Source organism: Stegostoma tigrinum, chromosome 8 (genome assembly GCF_030684315.1).
Source record: "Stegostoma tigrinum isolate sSteTig4 chromosome 8, sSteTig4.hap1, whole genome shotgun sequence".
NCBI classification, from domain to species: Eukaryota; Metazoa; Chordata; class Chondrichthyes; order Orectolobiformes; family Stegostomatidae; genus Stegostoma; species Stegostoma tigrinum.
This window is the reverse complement of record NC_081361.1, coordinates 94978346-94998337: the sequence shown is the minus strand read 5'-3', so window position 1 is coordinate 94998337 and position 19992 is coordinate 94978346.

Sequence of the window (19992 nt, the reverse complement as noted above, 5' to 3'; positions counted from 1 at the left end):
TTCCACAAATTTTTTTTAGAGGTTCGCTGCCAGCGTGATTTTCCCAGAGCACTAGCATCTTGAAGTCCCCCATGATTATAGTTCCAGTGCCTTTCTTACCTGCCTTTTCTATCTCCTGATTTATTTTCTTCCACACATCCTGACGACTGCTCGCTGGACTGTATACAACTCCCATCAGTGTCTTTTTTACTTCACAGTTCCTCAACTCTACCCACACAGATTTTACACCTTCTAGCTTTATATCACTTCTTGCTATTAATTTAAATTCATTTCTTACTAACAAGGCAGCTCCACCCCCTCTGCCTATCTATCTGTCCTTTCAATAGAATGTGTACCCTTGGAGATTTAGTTCCCAGCCCTGATCCCCTTGCAGCCATGTCTCTGTGACACCCACAACATTGTACCCGCCAATTTCAATCTGCGCTAAAGCTCTTTGACTTTGTTTCATATATTGTGTGTATTTAAATACAACACTCTTAGTTCTGCATTGATTGCGCTCCCCCACCCTTCTTATTGTTGTCCCCTCACCTGTTCTACCTGTTAGTAACCCATTTATATTTTCTGCCCTATTACTTGTTCTGGAAACTTTAATAATCTCTGCTGAGCCCTCTCACTCCCCCTTTAACATTTTTCATAAATTTCAGTGCAATTGAACCCACCATCCCACTATTTAGTTTCAAACCTTCTTCAGGCGACTAGAGAAGAGAAAAGAACAAAACCTTGTATTAATGCAGCAATTTTCATGATCATTAGACACCTTCAATCAATGAAGTACTTTATGAAGGTACAATTGTAATGCAAGGGCCGCTGATTTGATCATAACACAAAAACAATGTAAAATGATCTGATAATTTTTTTTTGAAGCCGATTAAGGCACAAATGTTAGACAGGACCCTGGGGATAACGCTCTGCCATATTTCGCTACATTAAAGACACTACTGTAACGATACAAGATTCAGTTATTCTGCACAGATGAATACTACACCCAACTGTTCTGTTATCCAGCAAGATGTTGTGAATTGTCTTTGCTGATTCATTAATATTGCAGTTTTCATTGCCCTTTAATTCACATTGGGTAGTCTGGAGGCTGTGCTGGATGGAACAAAGCAAGACTCTATCACCCAGGATAGGCACCAGGAGCTCTGATATCAAGCATAATCCAGTACGCAAAGATCACAGGCATATTTCAACATCTGTTTAGACTTTAACAGAAAGGCACATTCTATAAAAAAAACCTGGAAGATGGTAGCTAGGGACTGTTATCCAACATTTAAGCAAAACCAAAAACTATCAAAATATGTGTATTGCACTGAGTTGAAAAGATCAGAATTATCTAAATACACAACTGCACAAATTCCCTCAAAACTTCTTCATTTTTGACTTCAGCAACCTGCTAACTATAAATGAGGCATGTTCACTTAACAAGCATTGGCTTAAATAATGTGGGTCATGTAGGATTTCACATACTCTGCCAAGTCCTGTGAAGACACAGTACTGCATGGATGTCCTGTTCATCTGGACACTAGGTGTTGGAAATATCACCTCACTAAAATTTATCTTGCTGGAGAATTGCCACGGCCAGAGAATGCACATGAGAAGGCAGAATGCAAAACCAATGTTTTGCAGTCAGAATATCCAAAAACAAATTTCACACTGTTCAAAGATGGGCAAGTTAGGTGGAATTAAAGGATATGCAGAGAAAGCAGAACAGCTTCCTTGAGTTAGATGATCAGCCGTAATCATAATGAATGGCATCCCATCCCCAAATCACCCTTTATTTACATGTGACTGTACATGGGTCTGACCAGCCAGCTCAGAGCCAGTCCCTAGACTGAGGACATTCTCTGAATCTCCTGTTTATATCTGTCAGCCAGGGCTTCCTGGGCCAACCAGGGACCTCATAGTCAATGAGATACGTTTGGCCCTGGTCCCAAACACTGCCCCTCCCCTTTGGGATATAGCATCTATGGAATTCAAGTGGATCTAAACAAAGGAAATGGATCCTTCAAGCATTAAGTGGAGCTTGTTGCGTGCTGCCCAACATAAGTGCATCAACCTAATCCAACATGTTGGAAATGCACATTTCAGCTGGAAACCGCTGTGCTCTTTTTGCTGTCATGGCAGATGGTGAAAAAACTATTTAACACTCACGCAAGAGCTGAATATTCAGGTTTATGAATCTTGCTTTGGGCAGTGCCCCAAAGACACAACAATTCATTAGCTATTGGATTTTATTGTTACCACTACTTTTCTGCTATCTTATTCCATCTCATCCAAGCATCTGTCCTTTAGGTATGAGATTTGATAGTATGATATTCAAAAGGGGCAGACATAGTGACAGTCAGATAAGATGTCAGACAGCTTTCACAGCATGCAAAGATGACCTTCAGCTGTCATAACCATACCAGCCATTGAGCATCGGTCTATTCCAATTCTGTTTTCCAGCACATGGCCCATAGCCTTATCTGCTATGGTACTTAGAGTCATAGAGTCATAAATCATGGAAACAGGCCCTTTGGTCCAACCAGTCCATGCCAACCATAATCCCAAACTAAATGAATCCCATCTGCCTGGCCCTGGCCCATATCCCTCCAAACCTTTCCTACTCATGTGCTTTTTTAAATGTCTTTTCAATGTTGTAACCGTCCCCACATCCACCAGTTCCTCAGAAAGTTCATTCCATATGTGAGCCACCTATAAAAATAAGCCCTCATGTCTTTTTTAAATCTCTCTCTTTTCACCTTAAAAATGTGCCCCCTTGACTTGAAGTTCCCCAGCTACCATCAACTCTATACCTCTCATTATTTTATAAGCTTCTTATGCTCTGGTGAAAAAGGCCCAGCCAATCCAGCCTTTCTTCATAACTCAAACTTTCCTTACCTGGCAACATCCTGGTAAGCCTCATCTGAACCCTCTCCAGCTGAATAATATCCTTTCTACAATAGAATGACCAGAACTGCACACACACTATTCTAGAAGAGGCCTCACAATGTCCTTTACAGCCACAACATGACTTCCCAACTCTTCTACTCAAAGGACTGAGCAATGAATGTAAGGGTGCCAGCTGCCTTTTTGACCAGCCTGTCTAAATGTGACACAAACTCCAAAGAATTATATACCTGCACCCCGAGGTCATTCTGTTCTACAACACTTCCCAAGGCCCTACCAGTAATTGTATAAGCCCTACCGTTTTTTTTGTGGTACCAATAAGCAATATCTCACATTTATCCAGACTTTAAAAAAGCATGTGTGTGTTTGGGAGAAAGTCAGAGAGAAAGTGTGTGTGTGTGTGTGTGTGTGTGTGTGTGTGTGTGTGTGTGTGTGTGTGTGTGTGTGTGTGTGTGTGTGTGTGTGTGTATGAAGGAGAGGGAATGTGTGTCTGTGAGGGAAAGAGAGTATCTGTGTGTGAGACAATATTTGTGTGAGACAGAGAGTGTGTGTGAGTCTGAATGTGTGTGTGTGTGTGTGTGTGTGTGTGTGTGTGTGTGTGTGTGTGTGTGTGTGACAGAGAGAGAGAGTGTGTGTGTGTGTGCTTGAGTATGTGTGCAGAGTCGCTGAACAGAGGCTGATCGGCAAGTTCGGTCCCCATGAGGACGGCCTCCACTGGGATCTTGGGTTCATGTCACAGTACAGGATACCACACCGCACTATACAGACTCCCACACACACACACATATATATGCATACATACACACACACTCTCATACAGATCCTGTCTCATATATACACTGTCTCTCAAGCACACATGCATGTGTGCACGTGCGCACACACACACACACATGCACATTCTCTCTCTCTGTCCCTGCTCACGCACACACACACTCTCTCTTCCCTGCTCACTCACATACTCACTCTCTCTCTCTGATCCCGCTTTCCCCCCACACAAACACAAACAAATCCATGGGCTGAATTTGTATTTGCAGATTCATTCGATTTTGTTCAAAAAGCACACAATTTAGAGACAGTCAGTCAATGTGGTGTTTTATAAATTCCTATTTTAGAAATAAAGCCAGTCTGACTCCAAAGCAAAACACAAACAGATTCTGAACAAGGCCTTACACCTAACATGCATTGTCTGGCCTAAAATGTCACCTCTTCTTTACACCAATAAAACCTTTAGTTCTCTCAGGACAAGGACTTCAAATGAATTCGGCGATTAACACAAATATACTAATCAATTAAAACCTTTTTAACTGATTAAAGATTTAACAGCATCTTAGGAACAAAAACAAAGTTACTGGAAAAGCTTAGCAGGCCTGGCAGCATCTGTGAAGGAAAAAGCAGAGTTAACGTTTCGGGTCCAGTGACCCTTCCTCAGAACTTCCTCTGTTCTGAGGAACGGTCAGCAGACCTGAAATGTTAGCTCTGTTTTATCCTTCACAGATGCTGCAAGACCCGCTGAGCTTTTCCAGCAACTTCTCTTTTTGCTCCCAATTTACAGCATCCACAGTTTTTTTTTTTCGGTTTTTAATGTCATCTTTGGTTTGCATAATACATCCTCATCAGTGATGTCACCCTTTGATCTTTTACTTATAAATTCTGTGTCTGATACCGCCTCTCTCACTGACAATTGAAGAAGGAGGAATACTCAGAAAGCTTGTGTTCTCAAATAAATCTGTTGGACTATAACCTGGTGTCATGTGATTTCAGACCTGTCCACCCCAGTCCAATGCTGGCACCTCCACATCATAAATCATAAACTAATGCTGTAATCTTAGTTTAGTGAAAATGAAAAAGTCATCTGATGCATCAGAGTACATGATCTGCTGGATAAAGTTTTATTCAGCATTGTTCAAAAGAGATATTCAGATTTGATCATGTGAAATAACTCCCTTGATTTAATGTTTTTCTTAAGGATCAGCTCAGCAATTTGTTTGGCTTTTTTACAGTTTTGACAGCTGTCTGAGCTTTGGCTATCTTTAAAAGCTAAAGTTCATTCAGTTCTTGAGGTTTTATTGACATGGTTGTTCAGTTGAATTTACTTTAATGCTTGGCTGAGTTCCAAGTTTACAAATATATTCAGCTCAAGGGTGTTGTTTATGCAGTTATTCAATGGAATCTCAGGATGAATATTTGGCTGTGTTCAAAATCCTCTGATGGAGTCCTATCAGCCAGAGATTTTGACTTAGCTGTCAAGGTGGATATGATCTTTTTTATTTTTAGTGGCTTTTCAAGGGCATATTTATGATCTGTTCCACAACTGTTGACTGACACAACATGGCTAATTGTTCTGTTTACAATTTGTACTGGGTGAGTGGCTTTATGGGCATTAGCGGGGTTTATGGGTATGAGTGGAATCTGGACCATTTTAGAGTGTTTATGGGGTGTATGTGTGGGGGATGTTAGTAGTGTGAGGCTGTTCAGGGGATGCGTAAGAGATGAGGAATAAGTAGGAGATGAGGGGGTAAATACTGGATGAGGTTTGAGGTCCCTATATATATCTCCAGAATTGGACTGATATTCCAGCCCATAGAGGCAACCCGTTCAATTTGGGCCACCTTGGCATTGACTCGCCTCTGCTCCCTCTGCCTCAGGTCTGTTTCAGAGATGGTAGTTTATCTCCAGGCAGTGCCTACCTTCGCTGGATGAAAATAGCACGTATGGGCAGCTCGAGTCGGATTGGCTGATTGCAACATTGGGAAATTCCCCCAAGTGCCAAGATGGTCGACCCTTAATGCTTTTTGGGAAACTGTAAAAGAAAGCTCAAAAGCACCATGTTGTAGTAAACTGGAATGAACAATAAATGAGACCTTGTCAGAGTTTTCCCTACATTGCAGAAAGACATCATTGTCATTGTGTAAATGCTATGCTGAATGGTGTGGGCAATATTGGTCTTCCGTACTTTCTTGTGACAGGAACAGTGTCATTGGAATTCTGATTAAACCAGTATTTAATATTGACAAGCTGTTTCCTGCGCTGTCAGCCTCTTTATCTTCTTCTTTGACTTTTTTTTTCCTGCCGTGGTTAGGCACTTCAGCACTTCTCCATGGACTTTTCTTTGTGCCTCATTCAATATTTCTTCACTATCTCTTTTCTCCAACCCAGCTTATCCTTCTTGCATCCCACATTTCAAAGCCATTCAATTTTCATTTGCTTTTCCAACGCTCCGAGCGTCACATCCGTAATTCATCATTGACCAGGCATTATATCTGAGTACGTGGCTTCTTGCTTTGAGATGCCAATTGCATTTCAATGTAAACCCAGGAAATACTGCATCCTCAGCAAACTTTTACACTGTGGTTCATCACATATCAGTCAGAAAGGAGAACAAGTTATCTCCTCCCCACAGCACAGCTACATTGAGGTTAATTGTAGACCTTCAACCATTAGGCAATGGGACACCAGCATATACACACTGCATCTGATGATGATTGGCCATGCATAATACGTGACCTTCTGTTGGGAAATAAGGCAGGGCAAATGACTGAGGAGTCAGTGAGGGAGCACGTTAGGGCAAGTGATCATAATTCAGTTAGTTCTAAAATAGTTACTGAAAAGGATAGAACTGATCAAAAAGTTAAAGCTCTAAATTAGAGTAAGGTCAATTATTATGGTATTGGACAGACACTTTCAAAAGTTGTTAGGCGGTGCTATTTGCCGATAATGGGATGATTGGGAAGTGAGAGACCTTTAAAATGATGTAGGGAGTGCTGGATGACTAGAGAATTTGAGGCTCTGGTCAAGAAAAAGAAGGAGGCGTACATCAGGTATAGACAGCTGGGATCAAGTGAATTCCTAAAGGACTATAAGGGCAGTAGGACTTTACTTAAGAGGGAAATCAGGAAAGGAAGAAGGGCCACATGAGCTAGCTTCAGCAAATACAGTGAAAAAGAACCCAAATAGATTCTCAAAGTACATTGGACAAAATAATAAATCGGGAGAGAACAAGGCCCCTTAAAGTTCAAAATAACACAACATGGAACTGGAGGTGCACAGCAGGGCTTTCTGGGGAAGCACTTTCTGAAGAAGGGTCCCGAACGGAAACATCAACTTTCCTGTTCCTCTGACGCTGCCTGGCCTGCTGTGCTCCTCCAGCTCCACACTGTGTTATCTCTGACTCCAGCATCTACAGTTTTAATATCCCTTAAAGGTCAACACAGCCATCTGTGTGTAGAACCACAGGAGGTAGATGAGACTCTAATTGAATATTTCATGGCAATATTTACGGTAGACAAGGACGTGTTAAGTTGGGAAATAAATAATGACATCTTCAAAAGAACTCATATAACAGAGGAGGATGTGCTGCAGGTCTTAAAACACACCTAGGTAGCTAAATCCCTGGGACTGATCAGGTGTTTCCCAGAACGTTGTGAAAAGCCAGGGAAGAGATTGTTGGGCCCTTTGCTGAGATGCTTATATCATTGACACCCACAGGTGAGGTGCCAGAGGACTGGAGGTTGGCTAATGTACTGCAATTGTTTAAGAAAGGTGGTAAGGAAACACCAGGGAACTATAGACCAGTGAGTCTTACATCTGTGGTGGGCAAGTTTTTGGAGGGGATTCTGAGGGACAAGACTTCTATGGAAAGGCAAGGACTGATTAGAGATAGTCAACATGGGCTTGTGAGTGGGAAATCATGCCTCACTAACTCAACTGAGTTTTGTGAAGTGGTGACAAAGAAGATTGATGAAGGCAGAGCAGTAGATATTGTCTATATGGACTTCAGCAAAGTGAAGTGAACTGGTTAGTAAGGTTAGATCACATGGGATTCAAGAGGAGCTTGCAAATTGAAAAGAAAATTGCCTTGAAGGTGGTGGTAGTTGATGTTTGCTTTTCAGACTGGAAGCTTGTGACCAGCAGGTGTGCCACAAGTAAGAGTGCTGGGTCCATTGCTTTTCATCATTTACAATAATAGCTTAGATGTGAAAATAGGAGATAACGTGAGTAAGTTTTCAGATGACGCCAATATTGGAGGTGTAATGGACAGTGAAGAAGATTACCTCAGAGTACAATGGGACCTTGATTGGGCCAATGGGCTGAGAAGTGATAGGTGGAGTTTAACTTAGCCAAACTTGAGGTGTTGCATTTTGGAAATATGAACAAAGGCAGGAGTTAGCATCAGATGAAGGGTCTAGGCCCGAAATGTCAGCTTTTGTGCTCCTGAGATGCTGCTTGGCCTGCTGTGTTCATCCAGCTCCACACTTTGTTATCTCAGATTCTCCAGCATCTGCAGTTCCCATTACCTTCAAGGCAGGAGTTATACAGTTAATGATAAGGCCCTGGGGAGTGTTGCTAAAGAAATTGATCTATGGATGCAGACCTATGTTGAAAGTGGAGTCCCAGGTAAATAGGATACTGAAGAAAGCGTTTGGGACATTTGCCTTCATCGGTCAGACATTAAGCATAGGAGCTGGGATGGCACGTTATAGCTGTACAGTTCATTGATGAGGCCACTTTTAGATACAATGTACAATTCTGGTCACTGTATTTTAGGAAGGATGATTATAGACAATAGACAATAGACAATAGGTGCTGGAGTAGGCCATTCGGCCCTTCGAACCAGCGCCACCATTCATTCTGATCTTGGCTGATCATCCACAATCACTATTCTGTTCCTGCCTTATCCCCACAACCCTTGATTCCATTATCTTTAAGAGCTCTATCTCTTTCTTGAAAGCATCCAGAGAGTTGGCCTCCACTACCTTCTGGGGCAGGGCATTCCATATATCCACCACTCTCTGGGTGAAGAAGTTTTTCCTCAACTCTGTTCTAAATGGCCTACTCCTTATTTTTAAACTGTGTCCTCTGGTCCTGGACTCACCCATCAGCGGAAACATGCTTCCTGCCTCCACAGTGTCCAATCCCTTAATAATCTTATACGTCTCAATCAGATCACCTCTCATCCTTCTAAACTCAAGAGTATACAAGCCCACTTGCTCCAATCTTTCAACATATGATAGTCCCGCCATTCCGGGAATTGACCTTGTGAACCTATGCTGCACTCCCTCAATAGCAAGAATGTCCTTCCTCAAATTGGGAGACCAAAACTGCACACAATACTCCAGGTGTGGTCTCACCAGGGCCCTGTACAGCTGCAGAAGGACCTCTTTGCTCCTATACTCAATTCCTCTTGTGATGAAGGCCAGCATGCTATTAGCTTTCTTCACTGCCTGCTGTACCTGCATGCTTGCTTTCATTGACTGATGTACAAGAACACCTAGATCTCGTTGTGCTTCCCCTTTATCTAACTTGACTCCATTGAGATAGTAATCTGCCTTCCTGTTCTTGCCACCAAAGTGTGTAACCACACATTTATCCACATTAAACTGCATCCGCCATGCATGCGTCCACTGACCTAGCCTGTCGAAGTCACCCTGTATTCTAATAACATCCTCCTCACATTTCACACTATCACCCAACTGTGTGTCATCAGCAAATTTGCTAATATTACTTTTAATGCCTTCGTCTATATCATTAATATATATCGTAAACAGCTGCGGTCCCAGCACCAAACCTTGTGGTACCCCACTGGTCACTGCCTGCCATTCCGAAAGGGAAACGTTTATCACTACTCTTTGCTTCCTGTCAGCCAGCCAATTTGCAATCCATTGTTAAACTTAAGAGGGTGCAGCAAAAATTTGCAAGGATGGTACCAGGAGTGGCTGCATAGGAGCATCAGAGGCTGAGGAGTAACCTTACAGATGTTTATAAAATCAGAAGGGGTATGGATAGACTGAATAGCACTGGTCTTTTTGTCCCAGACAGACAAACAGGAGGCTTGAAAAACACTACAAGCCAGGCACCATCTGGAGGAAAGGAGAAGTTAATGTTTTGGATATTACTCTTCTTCAGGGCTCTTTTTCCCAGGTGGGGGGAGTCCAAAAGCAGAGTGTACAGGTTTAAGGTTAGAGGAGCAAGATTTAAACAGGACTTGAGTGGTAACTTTTTCATGCTGAGGGTGGTTTGTATGTATGGAAGAAGCTGCCAAAGGAACTGTTGGAGGAGGTATGATTACGACATTTAAAAGACATCTGGATGGGCAAATGAAAGGAAGGGCTCAGAGGGATATGGATCAATTCCACTAAGTGGGACTAGGTCAGATTGGGTTGTCTGGTTTGCAGAGACGAATTCAGACTGAACATTCTGTTGCTGTGCTGTATGAATCCATGACTCTACTGTGAGACTGGATACAAGTGGTGTCTCCAGGACTATGCTAGCGCTCAAAATTACACGAGGGTGAAAATTACCAGGGCCATAGTCCTTTTCACAGCTCAGACAAAAACACTCGCTGAGCCAGACTTCATTAGACAATTTTGAACATCACCAAACATTCATACTGAGATTCCTGGGGTCGCAATGAATTCACCGAAGAGCCTGAAAAAATGCCTGGGAAAATACACGCGGGATGGAGTTTGAGGGTGGCAGGGGGAATGGTATGGACGATCAATGTAAAGTTGAACCCCCCCTCCCCCCGCCCGACTAAGGAAATAGTGAGAAACTGCTCCCCCAATCACTGACTGGTTCTCTCCAAAGCTTACTGCTGATAGATTCACAAGTGAGTCCACCAGCAACAAACCAGGAGAGAATCAGCCTGTGATTGGAGGACAAGTGAACAGGGAAAGTAAGCGTGTGGCGCAAGTGAGGGAGTTGCTGTTGTGGGCCATGAGGCGCGGACGGGGACGGGGACGGGGATGGGCAATAAGGGAGCCACACCCTCTCTTGAGATGGCCATGCACCCACTAAGACCTTGGAGTGGGATTTGAGGAGGAAAAGGAGACAGCAAGTGCTGGAAGATGGAGAAAATGCAATGGTGTTGTGGATCAAGAGTTACATGTAGGCCTTGTTGAACACACTGCTGAAGCCTATAGAGACAATGCCAACAGCTCTATCTTCAACAATCTTCTATGTCACCTCTTCAAAAAACTTAATTACGTTTGTGATACATGATTTCTCATGTACTAAAAATGTCGGCCAAACTACGATGGCAGATAGTCAAGATGAGCATAAGCTTCGAGTTCCAGAATTATTAATTGAATTGTATGTAATCTACTATGGTGGGGCTATGCACACACTTTCCCCAAAGCATAAGCTGAGCCTGATTGGGTTACCAATCCAGCGATGTTATCACTCCACCATCATCTCAAGATGGGGAAGGAGATGGTGTGGAATGGTAACCCAGTGGTTAGCACTGCTGCCTCATAGCACAGGTTTGAGTCCAGTCTTGGGTGGCTGTCTGTATGGAGGTTGCACATTCTCCTTGTGCCTGTGTGGTTTTCTCTGGGTGCTCCAGTTTCCTCTTGCAGTCAATGTACATGCAGATGAAGCGGATTATCTGTGGTAAATGCAATGGGGGGAGGGGTTGGGACTGTGTGAAACGCTGTTTGGAGGGTTAATGAAGAACTGAAGGGTGCGTGTCCTCTTTCCACACTGTTGGGACCCTATAACATGTTGGTATGTTTAGTTGAAGGCTGTGTGTGCCATAAACAGAGGTATGGAACAAGTAAGTCGAATGACTTCTTTTAATGAGATCTGGCTCAAGTGGTGGTATTCTCACCCCCTGGATCACTAGATCCGAGCTTCAAGTCCAAGAATCTAGTACAGGAAATAATCAGGGCTCACACCCAGAAACTCAACCTGAGCTGCAAATCTTCTCAAAACTCACTGAGAGTGTGCTGCACAGTCAGAGGTGCTGTCTTTCAGAAGAAATTTTCATCTGAGTTTCCATCTGCCTGTTCTGGTGGGTGTTTAAAATTAAAAGTTTCATTCCACTATTTCAAAGATGAGTAGGGAGTTATCTTCAGTACCCTTGCCAATATCTACCTTTTGAGTCCCATTAAAATAGGAAAAAAAAGACTCAAAAACAGAAACTGCTGGAAAAGCTCAGCAGGTCTCACGACATCTGTGGAGAGAAATCAGAGTTAATGTTTCGGGTCGACTGACCGTTCCTCAGAAAGGTTTTGTATGGAATTCTGTGGAAGGGTCACTGGACCTGAAACATTAATTCTGATTTCTCTCAATCGATGTTGCCGGACCAGCTGAGCTTTTCCAGTAACTTCTGTTTTTTGATTTTGATTTACAGCATTCACAGTTCTCCCAGTTTTTATTTCGGATAAAAAAAACAACCTGGTTGTCCTCACAATGTTAGCCACATTCATAAAATACTGACCAAAAATGGAAATCAATCTCAGTTGCTGACACGAGTAAAGCTGAAGCAATTTTGAATGCTGGTGAGGGTGAGTGTATTCCTATATAATGCAGAGCCAAAACTGGGAGCACATTCATCCACTACACCTTCAGGAGAGATAACCTTAATGCAAATGTTTCATAATATATTCTGCAATCCACAGTATTTCAAATCATCATTTGAAACTTTGAGAAATCCTTCTGAGGACAGGGTCAACTTATATGCCGAGAACACAGTGTGATGTTTGTGCGAGTAGTTATCATTCTGAGCTGTGAAAACATTTCTGATTGTCAGCCACCATGAGCTGTCTGTTCTGTATGGATGCTCAGTAAATTCCACAAAAATCTTCTCAACAACATGCTTGCTTGATCCCACACATTGGTGTCGAAGGCACATAAACATATATTTCTGAGCTGAAACGTGGAGGCTGACTCTGAATGTGAGTGCTGCTTCGATGTGCATCTGTTAGCATAAAGATAGAGGAGGGTCGTGAGATAAACTTGTTTACCAGCGGGTATGGACAGATTGAGAAGGGAGAAGCTGTTCTCTTTTGGTTGAGGGGTCAGTCACGAGGGGCATAGCTTTAGGGCAATGGGCAGGAAATTCAGAGGAGATTGACACAAAACCTTTTCATTCAGAGGGTTGTGGGAATCTGGAATGCACTGCCTGGGAAGGTAGTGGGGGCCGGAAACCTTACAAACTTTAAAAAAAATATTTGGGTGAGCATTTGAAATATCATAACATACAAGGAAATGGGAAAGTGTAGGGAATTTCACCTCTCATGCTGGTTATTGTCAGTTGAAGGGCCTTTTACTGCATTTTATGACTCTATGACTGTACCAAATATAGACCTAAACATGCATTTTGGAGTCTGAATCCAGGGGTTCATTTACATGGGTGGGTCAATCGCAACGATCTACGGCAAATTACTAGACATACAAGACCAGATGGGTGGAATAACCTGATCCTTTGACGTTAATCCTACAAAATTTTCTGGGTCCAGTCTTGTTTGGCTGGAAATGTTTACAAGCTCATTAATAATGCCAGCTAGGAGTCACATGAGTGCCAATTCCCTACATTCAAGCTGCCAACAGCAAACTCAGCCCAGGTTAATAACCTTGCAGTTGATTCCATTTGTGGAATGTATCAAACCTGGCTCATGATGTTTTATTCAGGTGACAAATGTTAATGTGTTGGATTCACACAGTTTCAACTCCAGAACATCTGAGGGTGTTTGATAAATGACACCAGTGCTGAGTGATACAAATCGATTATGTTCCTGTTTTAAGGTAAGAAAGCACTAATTTTATCTGATTTGCAGCCAGACTCAAATTGGTGCGATCCTTGCGTTAGAGAACGGCTGAAATGCGAAACGAACCTTCCTGTATTGAAATGCCAGGCCATTCACTGCGAGCTGATCCCTCAGTAGGGTGCAGGTTATTTGTTCCTATAGCTACAGGAATTGGATCAGCATGTGAAATCACTTAATAATAGTTGGTTAAAACAATTGATTGTAACATCTAAGCTCCTGAAGGGTCTTGGCAAGGTGGATGAAGAGTGAATGCTTCTTTCTCAGGAAGAATTAAGTACTATGAGGCCATAAGACAGAGGAGTAGAGTTTTTTTTATTAATTAGGGAGATGAGGACGCGTTGTCTATGCCAAAAATTATTGCCCATCCCTAATAACCCAGAGGGCAATTCAGAGACAAACACATTGCTGTGGGTCTGGAGCCACATGAGGGCCAGGCCAGGTAAGGATGGCAGTTTACCTCCCTGAAGGGTATTTGTGAACCAGGAGGGTTTTTCTGACAATCAACAACAGATTCATGGCCATCAAATATTTTATTGAAATCAAATTCCACTATCTGCTCTGGTGGGATTCGAAGCTAGGTCTCCAAAATATTATGAGAGTCTCCGGATTAACAGTCTAGCAATAATGCGACTTGGCCATCAGCTTCCTGATGTAGGCCATTTAGCTCATTGAGTCCACTTTGCCGTTCAGTGCGTTGAGGGTTATCAATGGCTGAACTGGTAATCCTCAGCTTCACTTTCCTGCCATGTCTCCATGATCCTTACTGATTAGAAATCTGAGCCTTAATGACCCAGCCTCGATAGCCCTCCGTGGTAAATTATTCCACAGATTCTCTACCATTTGAGAACAATAATCCCAACTCAAATCTGTTTTAACTGTGTGATCCCTTAAACTGAAATGACTCCCTCCTTCTGCATCTACAAATGTTTCTAAAAGGTCACCTCTCATTCTTCTATTTTCCAATGAGTTTAGGCCTAATCCACTCAAACTCTCCTCATAAGGCATTCGTTCCATACATGGGATCAGCCTAGTGAATATTCTCTGGACTGCCTACAATGCCTGTATACCTTTCCAGAGATAAAGGGCCAGAACTGTTCAGAGTATTCCACCTGTGGTATGCCTAATGCCATGTATAGTTTTTCCAAAACCTTCCCACTTTTCTACTTCATTCCCTTTGAAATAAAGGCCAACTTTCCATATTCCTTCCCTATTATCCGCTGAGCTTGGATGGAAGCTTTCTGTGATTCATGAATGAGGACTCCCAATCCCTCGATTTAATCAGATGCTATTGTTTAACAATCCAGGGACACTCATTTAAAGTAAATTTCTTTGTCTCTTGGAGAGAGGTGTGAGTCTTTCGAACTCTCTGAAAAGGTTTTGAATGCCATCATTGAATATTCTGAAGGCAGAGATGGCTAGATCTTGTTAAGCTATACAGAAGTGTGAAGTAATCGGTTCAGCCATGCAGATTAGGCTCAAAGAACTACATGGTACATTAACAGACCAGACAACCAAATTTATATCATGATCTGGCTGTGGGCAAGTAATATATTCTGAAGTAGATAAAGTATGAGATACAGGGAACTTAATAAGAGAATAAAGTCGTAAAATTTCAAGGTTTTAAACAAAAAAGAACAATAAATTTTACTGCACAATGTTAGTACAATAATATACAATATGTTTTACATCTTATATTCAAAACCCAGAATTACATTAAAATCTGAAGAAGGGTCTCGGCCTGAAATGGCAGCCTTCCTGCTCCTCTGATGCTACTTGGCCTGCTGTGTTCATCAACTCTACACCTTGTTATCTCAGATTCTCCAGCAACTGCAGTTCCTACTATCTCTTTAACATGTGATAATATGGTTAACATATTGTGATTGAACTCCCTTCAATGCACATCAAATGGAATCAAGACAGATTTTGCAGCAATTTCTGCCAGACATTACTGACACTTTAATGTCATCAAATTTCATTAAACACCTCAAGAGGTTGCAAATCTTCTCCTTTGCTGATCTGGCCTTCAAATTTCCTCACAACAGCTGTTCCATCACAGCCTCAATGACTGCTCCTGTCCTGCCCAATCTCTCTCCCTTCTAGGGTCTACTCTGCCCTCTGAGGCTCCACTCCAGTACTTACTGGCACACACACTATTTCAGTCAGTCTGCAGACAGCCAGCTTCACCAAGCTGCTAATAAAATGTGAGGCTGGATGAACACAGCAGGCCCAGCAGCATCTCAGGAGCACAAAAGCTGACGTTTGGTCTAGGCCCGAAACGTCAGCTTTTGTGCTCCCGAGATGCTGCTGGGCCTGCTGTGTTCATCCAGCCTCACATTTTATTATCTTGGATTCTCCAGCATCTGCAGTTCCCATTATCACTTCACCAAGCTGCTACTGCCTCTGTGTTTCTCTAAGCACCAACCCTGTTTGGCAGCACAAATACTGCTTATGAGCTTTTCATTCCCACACTCGGCTGTGCTGAGCCATAATTGGCTCAAGGCTTCTATTGAGCATTCCTTCCAAACAGATCCCAGAACTTTTCCTGAACACTGACACTAACAGTAAGCTGTTTGTGAATTCCTAGCCTTCTTCCTGAGGTCTAACAACATTATGCCCATTAACAGCTCTTGATTTTTCACTCAATCCGCAATTGTCTGAACACAAATTACTTCAGCTGCCCTTTCAGCTGTGCAGCAAACAGCAGTCCTGCCTAACATGACATGTTATGGTCTTTTTTCCCTCTCTCTGCCTCCAACTGCCTGCAGCCTATGAATTCACCCTCTCTCACTCCCAAACTGACCAGAGTGACCTATAGGAGATTGAGCAATATGGTCTACTCTTAGTGCTGGGCAGAATTTAAGGTAGCCATTTTGCAACATTTGGAATAGAGTTCCTTGTGAATGTTACAGTTCGCAGCTTGCTGGCTTCCTCAATGCAAAGGGACTCTTATGGTGCTGTGGCAGTGTCCCTACCCCTGGGCAGGGAGGCCTTGTTTCAAGTCCCACCTGCTCCAGAGCTGTGTAATATCATCGCTGAACAGACTGATTAGGGAAACATTGGTCAAATAACAAAGAGGGTTTAATTACACACCATAGCCCTCACATCTCTGCATCTTCATGAAAGAAAGAAGGGAGTTACAAAGAAAAGTAAATGAACAATATGACCTTAAAAATCAACAGATTGAGAGAGGTTATTTTCCCAACTGGTGTGGTAGGTTTGTGTTACTTTATTGCTGTTGTTAATGTGTGTGGGTTGGTGACCCTTCCTGAAACATTAATTCTGATTTTTTTTCTTCAGAGATGCTGACAGACCTGCTGAGCTTTACCAGCAATTTTTGTTTTTGTTTCTGATTTACAGCATTCTCAGTCCTTTCAGTTTTTAACACAGTCAATGCTGTTTGTAGCAAAAGCCCATCTGGTCCATTAATGTCCTTTGGAAAAGAAATCTTCTGTCCTTGCTTGTCCTTACATATTCTAAAAAAAATCTTGTAAGCTATAAAAATACTTTGGGATGTCCTGAGATTGTGAAAAGCACTATATAAATGCAATGTTTGAAGTATTTTCTTAACTCTAAGTACCTAACTTTCAAATATAGACTTTGTAATAAATTGGAACCATATCCAATTGACAATGACAAACTGAATGTTTGCTAATTCAAGATTTGAGGATTCTTTTGAAAAAAGGGATACAAAAGAAAAAAATGATTTGGGTAGAATCAAATGAGAGTTAGAAAAACTCACACGCAGGATACTTGAAATTTCAGAAGATAGAGTCTGATATCCCTGCAAGATTGGTGAAATTCTCCATTTCTCCAAAAGCCTAATTAAGGATCAGTTTTGTTCTTCCGAGTTTAGATCTTTAATTAGTTGTTCCAGCTAAGAAATTACATGAAAAGGTTGGGTAGAGTCATATACTCTTAGAATCATAGTGCATACAGCACAGAAACACACCCTTCGATTCATCTTGTCTGTGCTGACCAGATATCCTAAATTAATCTAGTCCCATTTGCCAGCATTTGGTCCATATCCCTCTAAATATTTAATATTCATGTACTCATCTAGATGTCTTTAAATGTTGCAATTGTATCAGCCTCTATCACCTCCTCTGGCAGCTCATTCCACACACGCACCACCCTCTGTGTAAAAAAGCAACCCCTTAAGTCCCTTTTCAACCTTTCCCCTCTCACGTTGAATCTATGCCCCTCTAGTTTTAGACTCCCCTACCCTGGGGAAAAGACCTTGGCTATTCACCCTATCCATGTCCTTCATGATTTTATAAACTTCAATAAAGTCACCCCTCAGCCTCCTATGCTTCAAGACAAAATAGTCCCAGGCTATTCAGAGATAACAAGGTGCAGAGCTGGATGAACACAGCAGGCCATGCAGCATCAGAGGAGCAGGAAAGCTGACATTTTGAGTCTAGACCCTTCTTCAGAAAAAGTTTCTGAAGAAGTACCTCGACCCGAAACATCAACTTTCCTGCTCCTCTGATGCTGCTTGGCCAGCTGTGTTCATCCAGCTCTACACCTCGTTATCTCAGATTCTCCAGCATCTGCAATTCCTACTATGCCCTAACCTATTCAGCCTCTTCCTGTAGCTCAAGCTCTCCAACACCATCAACATCTTTGTAAGTCTTTTCTGAACCCTTTCAAGTTTCACACCATCTTTAGATTCAGGTTGTTTTTCTTGGGTACTGAGGTTGGACATGATTAAGATGTATAAAATTATGAGGGATATGGATAGGGTAAACATGAAGGAACCTTTCCCCATGGTGGAGGGGTTAATGACTGGGAGAGGCATGGATTAAGGTAAGGGACTTGAAGTTTAGAGGAGATGTAAGGAAAATGTTTTTTGCTGGAAGGCAGTGAGAATGCGGAACGCACCGAGTAAGCTATTTAAAGCTAGTTAAATGTGCACTTGCAATGCCAAATCATATATGCTGGAAAATCAGAAATTAGGTGGTTATTTGTGACCAGGGCAGATACTATGGCCTGAAGGGCCTTATTCTATGTTATCGTAGATGACATGATGACTATGACTGCTGTTTTTGTGTATTGATATCCTAAATCACATTTGATGTGTGGTAAACCTTGAATATTTTTTGGCAGTAAGGGAGACCCCCTTGGCCCAGCATGACTATGGAGGTCGAGAAAGAACTATAGACCACTTAAACCTCTCTATTCACTGAGCAACCCATTTACTAGTGCACTATGGATATTCTTGAAATAACAGCTCTCTCAGCTGGAGCTGCTGAGTGTTTCAATATCTTTGCCCCAAAAATACCTTAATTCTTCATTCACTTTTTGAAAAATTGCCTAACACATTCACTCCTTCTTCCTACTAAATGTGGGATGCACTAAATGATTAAATAGGCTTCAAAACATGATCAGTTAATGGCCTCAGAAAACTGCAGAAAGTTGTGTGTACAGCCCAGACCATCATGAAAGCCAACCTCCCATCCATGGACTTCACTAACATTCCACATTTCCATAGAAACATTGCCAAATGTTCCTCCCACCCTGATAATACTCTCTTACATTCTCTTTCATGAAGCAGAAAATGTCGAAGCTTGAACATATGCACCAAGGTTCAAGAACAGCTTCTTCCTTGCTGCTATTAGACTGCTGAATGGACCTCCCTAATTTGAAATAATGTTGAACAAAAACAGAATTTGCTGAAACAAGTCTGGCAGCACCTGTGAAGAGAAAATCAGAGTTAACATTTCGGGAAAGATAACTTTCTGAAGAAGGGTCCCGATCCAAAATGTCAGCTTTCCTGTTCCTCCGAAGCTGCCTGACCTACTGTGTTGCTCCAGCTCCACACTGTGTTATCTATGATCTGTATGCCCTCATTTGCTATGATCTGCCTGTACTGCTCACAAAACAAAGTTTTTCACTGTACTTCGCTATATGTGACTACAAGAAATCAAATCAAAATCAAATCAAATCAAACCAAATCAAATCATATCATATCCTGAGCCTGAAGACCATTTTCTGAAAGCATGTTCTCATCATGTTTTTAGCTCCCCCACCTCTTTGCCGTAGAAGTCCTTGTTAGGAAGCAAAGTCTCAAAAACACGAGTTATGGAGTCTTTTGACACTTAAACACACAGTAGGTGTAGCTACTGCCTCTGATCCTGAAGTTCCAGGTTTAAATTCTACTGTGGGAAGGATTTAAAGGACCTCTGAGGAAGGGTCACCAGATCCGAAACAATGATTCTGATTTCACTCCACAGATGCTACCAGACCTGCTGAGCTTCTCCAGCAATTTCTATTTTTGCAAAGTTGCTGGAAAAGCTCAGCAGGTCTGGCAGCATCTGTGAAGAACAAAACCAGTTCACATTTTGGTGACCCTTCCTCAGAACTTGTTTAAATTCTTCCAGGAGTAGAATTTAAAGGAGTAGAATTATTTTTGTGGTTCCTGGAATTGATGGCCCAAGAAAGTGTGTTCATACCTTGACCATACAGGCTGATTATCTACCTGTCAATCCATCAAATACACACCAATGGCAGGTGGTCACAACAACAAAAATGTCAGATCAGCTACAGAATTAAAAGA